Genomic DNA, 10,193 nt, shown 5'->3' on the forward strand with positions numbered 1-10,193 from the left:
AACTATGTCAAATTCATGAAGGACATTCTTTCAAGGAAAAGAAGATTGGGAGAATTTAAAAAAATTGCACTCACTGAAAGGTGTATTGCCATGTTAACAATAAGCTCCCACCAAAGCTGAAAGATCCAAAAAGTTTCACCGTTCCTTGTTCCGTCGATAACCAGTACGTGGGGTGAGCACTATGTTATTTGGGCGTGAACATCAACCTCATGCCTAAGTTTGTTTTTCAAAAACTTAGAGTGGGAGAAGCTCAACCTACCATGAAAACACTTCCGTTAGCTGACCAATCCTATGTACACCCGAAAGGTAAAATAGAGGATGTGTTGGTAAGGGTGGATAAATTTAATTTTCCAACCAATTTTATTATCTTAAATTGTCAAGCTGAAAAAGATGTGCCTATTATTCTTCGTAAACCCTTTCTTGTTAAAGGAAGAACATTAATTGATGTACAAAAGGGTGATCTTACAATGTGAGTCAAAAACCAATAAATCACTTGCAATCTCCTTAGGGCCTTGAAGTGTTCTAATGATATTGAGTTCCATGCACTCAATATTATTGACTCATTGGTCAATGAAAAATCCGAAGCATTGTGCCTTGGCAATCTAGAAGGCATTGGGAAAATGTTGCAATTTAGTTAAAGGATAAATAGATCTCCTCAAAACCAATAATGAAGAGAAGTTGGATTCCACGGAGAACACGTTGAAAATCAACCAGGTAGGCACTGCACTAGGAAAATGATTTGAATCCTTGGACATGACTACCTAGAATTTCAGTTCATCAAAAACACTACTGATAAGCCACCATCCTTGAAGTTGAAACCTTTATCATCACAATTAAAATATGCCTATCTAGGGCAAAACCATACATTACTAGTGGTGATGTTGGTGGACTTAAGCACAGAAGAATAGGCTCTTGGACACTTTGAGGAAATACAAAAGAGCTATGGGATAGACGATTGCTAAAATAAAAAGGATCAGCCCTACTATTTGTATGCACACAGAGATGCGTAAATCCAATTATGAAGGAGGTCATGAAGAAGGAAGTGATCAAATATCTGGATGCAAGTATTATTTACCCATTTTCTGATAGCTCGTGGGTAGTCCTATCCAATGTGTGCCCAAGAAATGGGACATCATAGTAGTTAGCAATTATAACAGTGAACTCATTCCAACTCGCACGATCATCGGTTAGAGAGTTTGCATGGACTGTCATAAGTTGAACAAAGCAGATCGAAAGAACCATTTTATGCTTCCTTTCATTGATCAAATGTTGGATTGATTAACAGGAAATTAGTACTACTACTTCCTAAATGATTGCTTTAGTTATAACTAACTTGCCATAACACCGCAAGATCAAGAGAAGACTATATTCACTTATCCATATGTTACTTTTGTGTTTAAGAGAATGTTGTTTGGGCTATGTAATGCTCCGATAATATTTCAGAGATGCATGATGGCCATATTCTCATAAATGGTGGAGGACTTCAAAGAAATTTTTATGGATGATTTTTTGTTTTCCGTAACAGTTTTGACAATTGTTTGTGTAACTTGGAGATAGTTTTTCAAAGACGTGAAGAGACCAACCTATTTCTCAACTGAGAAAATGTCACTTTATGGTTCTTGCGGTATTTTCCTCGAGCATAAATATCATACAAAGGGATTGAAATTGAAAAGGCAAAGATTAAGATAATAGAGAAATTGACACCACCAAAGAATGTCAAGGGAATATGTAGTTTCCTTGGCCATGTTGGTTTTTATTGATGGTTTATTAAGGATTTCTCTAAAATTTCTAAACCCGTGTGCTCTTTACTAGAACAAATTACAATTTTTTTTTTCACTCATGAGCATTTAAATGCTTTTCAGATATTTAAAAAAGAACTTGTGGAAGCTCTAATAGTTGTTGCGCCCGATTGGACAGCTCCGTTTGAGCTTATATGTAACGAAAGGAATAGTTCTTCATTCTATTTATTATGTAAGCCACACTTTAATCGAAACACAACTAAACTATACAACCTCTGAAAAATAATTGTTAGTTTTAGTGCTTGCATTTGACAATTTTTGTTCCTACCTTGTAGGTACAAAAGTCATAGTATACACAGATTATTCCGCTATAAGACATCCAGCAACTAAGAAGGATGCAAAACTTAGGCTTATTCGATGGATTCTATTGTTGCAAGAATTTGACATGGATACTCGAGACAAAAAATGGACCGAAAATCACGTAGCAGGTCACCTTTCAATGGTGGAAATCGGCCATGAGGATAGCAATCATATTCTTATTTAGCACGAGCAATTATTTGCTACCACAACAACCCCATGGTTGCATATATAGTTAATTTCCTAGTGGTATATTGCTACTTGATCTGACACGCCAAGGGAAGAAGAAATTCTTCCATGATGTCAAGTATTACTATTTGTATGAACCTTTTTTGTTCAAGCAGTATGCTGATCAGAATCAAGCAGTGTGTACCTATAATTAGATTAATAACATCATGCAACATTACTACTCAGCCCCTTATGGACGATATTTTGGTGGAATAAGGACTGTGGACAAAGTTTTGCAGTCTCAATTTTACTAGTCTAGCTTATTTGATGATACACATAATTTCTACAAGACGTTTGACCAATGTAAACTTACCTATAACATTTCCATGAGACATGAATATCCATTACAAACTATTCTAGAAGTCGATTTATTTGATGCATGTGGGATAAATTTCATGAGACCTTTTTCATCATTCTTCGATGATTTATACATCTTGCTGGTACGTATCCAAGTGGATTGAGGCTAGTTCTTTACCTAGAAATGATGTTAATTATGTGGTGAAATTTTTGCATAAAAATATAATCTCAAGTTCAAAACACCAAGAGCCATCATCAACGATGAAAGATCCCACTTTAATTGCAATTTAATCGCAAACGCCTTATAAAGATATAAGATATGACATAAAATAGCCACAACTTATCATCCCAAACAAAAAACCAAACTGAAATTTCCAATAAGGATATTAAACAGATTATTCATAAAGTAGTAAATCTTAAACGTAAGGACTGGTCTTTCAGACTAGATTAAGCCTTGTGGGCTTACAGGAAAACATTCACGATTCCTTTGGGAATGTCTCCATTCATTCTAGTGTATTTCAGACCTTGCCATCTACTAGTTGAATTGCAATACAAGGCCTTCTGGGCAATCGACAAACTAAACATGGATTGGGAAGTAGTGAGTCACAATCAAATTTTTGAATTAAACGAAATGGATGAGTTTCGGGCAAATGCTTATGAGAATTCTAAGTTGTACAAAAAGAAAATGAAGTGTTGACATGACAATAAAAAATTTTCATAATGTTTTGAGCCATGTCAACAAGTCCTACAATTCAACTATTGGCTTTTCCTGGGTAAGTTGAAATCGACATGGTTAAGACTTTTCGAGGTAGTCACTTTTTCTCTACATGGAGTGGCTGATAAATGAGATCATAAGACTGGTAAGATCTTTAAGGTTAACGGAAAACATCTTAAGCACTATCGATGTGTTATGTTGGAACAAGACATGCATAATATTGTCCTTCAATATGTTTAGACGTCTTTTTGGGCAAGCTTGTGAAGAAATAAAATTTTCGATTTAATTTTAATTCTCTTTAATCGTTGTTATTTCATTTTTATCTTTAACTTTATATTTTTATTTTCTTTTTTTTTTTTTGAGAGAACCCATCATTTCTTTCACACTCGTGCTAGATTATGGACTAAGTAAAGACAATAACCCATTTGGATAAGGAGACCAAAAGATCAAGCATGCATGCACCGGCCCAACTAGCTCATATTATTACCTAGCTCATCAGTTGGCAGTTTTCTCAACCGGATAACCACTTATTTTTGTCTATACCCACACGCCTCTTTAAATTCCCATGTTCCTTCACCAACCCGCACTTAAATTTAGTTTCATACAAACCGAACTATTTTTCTTTTACTTCCCCACCTTTTTTCAGTTTCCCATTTAGCCTATCTTTTCTTTTTCCCAATACCTTTTACCTTCACTATCCCTCTCTCATTTTTACCCATCTTTCAAACCAAAGCTATACCATTGGAAAATTTTTATCTTCTTAGTTTATCTTACCAATGGAACACTTGCGAACTCCCACCTCTACAGTTGTAACACCTCGATCTTTCTACAGCATTGTTGTCACAACAAATTTTAATGAAACCATCTCTAAGCGGCCATTATATTTAGAAAAAAGGGTTTCTTTTCACTGAATGACTAAACATGGGGTATGACTGGTCCATCTTATCGGAGGTGAAAAAGCATGGTTGTCAAACTTTCTGCACCCATCTAGGCGATGTCCTTGCAATGGTGGTAAGGGAATTATATGCCCACCTTACGACAACTAAAAACCCATTTATTTATGTACGAGGAAACTCTATTCCTTTTAATGAGAGCACCATTAACATCCATTTTAGGTTAACAAATGTCGAAGATGAACATACCCGGTTTACTAACAATGTGACAGGGGAGGTTTTGGCACAAGTTATACGAGATTTGTATGTTGTATGAACTAAGTGGAACAAGTTTCGAAAAGACTACTACATCGTGGATAGAGGCTCTTTAAAATCGACTTGTCAGGTTTGGTACAATTTATTGAAGACTCGTCTAATGCTGTCCACACAGAACTCCACCATCAAAGAATAACATGTTGCTTGCTACTCCACTCTGTAATAATGGGAAGAAAAATCAACATGGACAAAATAATCTTCAATGAAGTCCATCACTTTGCAACCAATAATGCATGTAGTTTAAATTTTCCTTCATTGTTTTTGAACTTATTTCGTTGATATATGGAATATTGCATGCAATTATTATGTTTCTAACCCCATGTTCGGCCTAAATATTACTAATTCATTACTTATTGGGCTTAATTTTGGTTATGAACTTAATTGGAGTATGTCAGCCCAAAACCAACAACTAGAAGCAGAATCTGACAGTTTACAAAACGTCATGTCAAGAATTGTGGCCACGATTCGAGACACACAGTAGTCTAAACCCAACAAATTTCAGGATTTAACTAAAAAAAATCTAGAAGATTAGGCAAGATTGAATAAGAGTCACTACTTTAATATGTTGATCCCTTATTTTGAAACAAATCCTTGATTTATGGGATTTTCACTTCAACCACTTAAAGTCCTTGTGTCTAAATACCCCTTTAGTTTAAGGTAGATTGGATTTAAAGAATTTTTATATTTTTAGGAATCAATTAAGTTTCTTATTTTCTTTTTGATTCTTTTATTTTTTACTTTCTTCTTCAATTTTTTATAATGCAAAAAGTCTAAGCATGTTTCAATCCATTCTTAGGTAAACTCTTAATTAGCCTAAAGTTTTTCAACAACACAATTGAAGGTAGTGAGATTTGAGTTGAGTCCTTATTACCTTCAAGGTAGTCTTGAATCACAATTATTATGGTTAGACCATTTAATCAGAATCAAAATTTTGAGTTGGTTCGGATTCGAGTTGATTTAGAGTCGGTTAATAAAGGAGGAGTTAACTACAAGAGTTAGTTCTTGTAGGATGTAACCAGCTTAGTGTCAAGAAAGGAAAATTAATTTTGATGAAAAATCATAATTTGAGTTGAGAAAAGCCTAAGACTAAGAAATTATGTATTTGACTTCTCTCATTATTTACTTAATCATTTACTTTATTTTATTCATTATCGTTACTATTACTTTTCTAAACCCTATTCTTATTTATATTTGAAGTTGTGCCAGAAGATTTAAACAAGGAAACAACATTATTGAATTTCCTAAGTTCCTATGGGTCGACTCTATTGCTCTACATTGTTGTTTACCTTTAATTGAGATTAGGGATTTTTATTTAACAGATTCAACAACTTGTTAAATTGGCACCATTACCGAGGATTTCAACTAAAATTACTAATATCATTTACTATTTTTATTTATGTCTCATTACCAAGAGAACTAGAGTACGAAATGGAAATGGAAATGGAAATGGAAATGGAAATGGAAATGGAACTTGAAGACTACAAAAAGAAACTATTCAACGTAGAAGACGAACTCAACCCAAATTTGAATAAGGGTCTTACACCAAACATATATTCACATTTGAAGAAGAAGAACTACAAGAAATGACCTAAAAAACTATTTGAGAACTTGTTGTGGCACTTGACTAGCAACAATCTTTATGCATAACATTTCCTACTCTAAAGATGTTTTCCGAACTTAAATTAGGATTAGTCCATTTTTCTACCTTTCATGGTTTGAAAAATGAAAACCCACACAAACACCTTAAAGAGTTTCATATGATCTGCCTGAGTATGAAACCTAGAGAGTTTCTGATGATCAAATTAAACTTCGAGTACTTTTTTATTTAAATGTTTCAACCAGAGAACGGTTGTTTTATTCACTGGCAATTTCAGTAGATACATGATATGATATGTCATATTTATTTCTTGACATGCTCTTTTTGCAACTAGACTGACTGAATTAAGGAGAAGCATTGTGGGAATTTGACAAAAGGAGAATGAATCATTAGACGATTACTAGAGTGCTACGAAAAGCTATATGCGAGCTGTCAGCAACACGATCTGACGGAACAAACCATCTTGCAGTATTTTTATGAAGGTTTTCTTCCAGTGGAAATAAAGATGATCGATGCGTTAAGCGAGTAACGTGAGTTAACACGACTCTTCAAAAGGCTAGAGAGTTGATTTCAATTATGGATGTAAATGCCCAATTGTTTCGTCCAACCATCAAACCTACAAGATTAGGAATGGCAACGGGTCGGGTTCGGGGCGGGTTTTGCTCGCCCCGTCCTCGAACTCAAAATGAATCCCCTTCCCCAACCCCAACCTGATCCCCGACGGGTTTTTTATCGGGGCACCCCATCGGGGATTTTTTTTGCCCCGTCCCCGAACCCGACCCGAAATATTATACCCAAACCCGAACCCAAAAATATTTTATATATAATTAATATAAAAAATATAAAATATTTAATTAATATAAAAAATATAAAATATATATATATATATATATATAATCGGGGCGGGTCAGGGTGGGGCTACCTTGCCCCGATCCCGAACCCAACCCGAAAAAATCCCTAAACCAACCCAAAAAAATCCCCGATACCCGACCCGACATCATTCAACCCGACCCGACCCGAACTTGACCGGGTTTTGGGTTTCCCCGTCGGGTTTAGGTCATACTGTCATCCCTATACAAGATGGGTTCATGAGATAAGTACTCCTTCCTTTGAAGCTAAAATTGATAAACTTACTAATGTGGTTCCAAATATGCTTGCAGGAAAAACATGTTTGGCTCGCCTGTGTAATACCACAAATTTTCGATAGTGACCAAAATATAAATTATGAAAGTTTGGTGATCAAAGTATAAAATTAGGAAAAGCTTAGGGGCCTAAGTGATAATTTTCCCAAAAAGAATTTTTATTCTATAAATAGATAGTTTACTCTTAATATTAGGGATTTATTGAAACTAGATTCTTGATCCGGAATTTATGTTGAAATCTAGATAGGGTTAAAGTCTGGTAAGAAATCGGTAAATCAGATCGAATAAAAATTTAGGGAAAAATTGAAGGATGATAAATTTGGTTTAAAAATATTATTCCCACATGTTAAAATGATGGAAAATAATATGTATCATTGGATTTGAAGATTTATTTTCATGTTAAATTTTGACAATTGGATTAAAGTGGTAAGATTGCAATTTTTGAAAAATTGCTTGGTAAAATTGTAAAAAGGGTAAAATAATTTGTTTATCTTTGACTTTGGAAAGATGATAAGGTTATGTGGCTTGGTATTAAGGTAATTATCAAGTTTCATTAATGGCAAAATGAACATTTGTCATTAAATGAATAAAATATTCATTAAAGTTTAATATAAAGTAAATTAACATGAAATTTACTAAATATTTCATGAAAACATTTTCAGCTCCAATGGTCGTGTCTCATACTTGGAGGTGAGAGAAACTTTCTTTTTCATTTTTGAGCAATTTCCTTTGTATTTTGAGTTATGTCGTGAAATAGAAAATTATTCTACTCGAAAAACGCTATCTTTTGGTACATTTATGCTTGCTAATCTTGCTTGATTTCAAAGATCCAAAATTTTAGGGTTTGTGTTCATATTAGGGTTTATAAAATTGATGATGAATCTTGATGTTTTTGAGGTTGTGATTCATATTCAAGCTTGTATGATGATTAAAACATGTTCAATCTTCCTAGAAATTGTTCTTTAAGATTCAACCAAATCATAACTTGGGAAAACTTTGTGTTTTGATGAAATTTAATTAGGGCTTTTATTGTAGAGATGTTGTAAGGTTGGATGGAAGTTGATTTCATGTTTGAATCGAATCAAAATCGAGCAAAATCATGAAAACTTTAGTTTTACAAGTTGGAACTTTCGACCATGGCTTGTATGGATGAGAAAATAATTATTGAAATTTTTTGTAAGGGCTGGAAATGATGTAGGAAGTATTCTACAAGACTTATAAAAATTTAGGGAACATTTGGTAATTTTGAAAAATTAGGGTACCAATTTGGTATTTTGGAAAAGTTGTGGGTTGTTATGTAATTGTGTTATAATTGATGAACTATGCTGGAAATTGCTTTTTGGGAATTGAAATGAGTGTAAAAATGTGAAATTAGATCATTTTGGAAGTTTAGAAAGTTTGGTATTTTAAACAAAATATTCAAATAATTTGGAATGCTTATTTGTAATTATTCCTTTGTATATGTACTGGGTGGAAATTATTTTAATGCACAAATTTTGGTATTGACACTTTGAGTGGTAAAATGGTAAAGGGTGATTTTATATAAGCTGGAAAAATTGGTGCCAAAATTAAAAAGGATTAATAAGTTTTAAAATATTTGGTGGTGAATAAGTTTCAGTATGAATATAGATTAAATGGAATTTGATTGGTCAATTGGAAGTGTTAAGGTCAACATTTATGTTGTGACATGGAAATTGTATCGAATAAACATCGGGAAATTTGTTAGGAATTTATTTTCCAAAGTATGCCTATGTTAGTAAGATTCTAACATTTGGTTTGAATTTGTGTATATTTGGTAATGGTGTCCATTTAGAGATTGAGTGTTTGAAATCAAGATCAAATATTATTAAAGCTAACGAGAAGCTTAAAGATGAAATGTAAAATTACAAGGAAGTTTGCAAGCTAAGGACACTAGGTGAGTGCAAATTTAATTTGTACTTATGTTATCGAACAAACATTGGCTTGCGATGACCCAGTGACGGAGTTACTATGGTAATGAGTGACTCCTAAAATGTTATGTTATTTGTTATGTATACATATATGTGTATTTGGTGAGATAATAGAATTAGTGAATAAGTTGAAAATGCAAATTGGCAAAACCTGATTATAATTTATGTTCTAGACAGTAAGTTTAGAAAATCACCATAAATTCTAAAAGAATGATTATAGGCTGATTTTTATACCGTTGGACTAATATATCAATCTAATATTTTTTAGAACAAATGGAAACTGATTTCGAGGTGTATACAAAAAGATATGAATTTTTAACCGAAGATAGGTCAGAAAATGGGGCAATAGATTCTCCTTAATACAGTTTTTGTAGGTCAACTTTGAAAATTCACCATAAATTTTAAAATTGAACAAGAAGAAGTGCCTTATATGAATATATTCATATTTTAGTCTAGTTTCCATTTGTATAAACGAAATAGTTTTTAAAGTTATATATTAATACATAATAATATTTCTTTAAAGGTAGTGCAAACTGTCAGGATATGAAATTTTTTGGTTTTAACCAAATTAGAAGCAAAGGATCAAGTTAAAGCTTGGCGAGGCTTATATTTTGACTTGTATATAATGTAAAAATGAGTTCAATGCATGCATACATGGATGTTTTATACATCATTGGGTAGGACTTGGGATAAGTCTACCTTGTTTATATTGTCATGATATTTACATCATTTATCATATATTGACATATTCTAATATATCAAGGTTGAACATAAAATGCATTGATCACTGATTATTATTTATGATATTTATCATGAATGATATTTCGGGTATGAACTACCCAATGTTAAATTACGATAATATAATTTTCCATGGATTGATCAAATAAAATAGACTATATGCTCAAGTAAGTCATTGAGGGACAAAGTATAGTTGGCATGCCATAGAGTATAGTAGCTGGAG

This window comes from Hibiscus syriacus, unplaced genomic scaffold (assembly GCF_006381635.1).
Source record: "Hibiscus syriacus cultivar Baekdansim isolate YM2019G1 unplaced genomic scaffold, ASM638163v2 tig00110911_pilon, whole genome shotgun sequence".
Classification (NCBI taxonomy): domain Eukaryota; kingdom Viridiplantae; phylum Streptophyta; class Magnoliopsida; order Malvales; family Malvaceae; genus Hibiscus; species Hibiscus syriacus.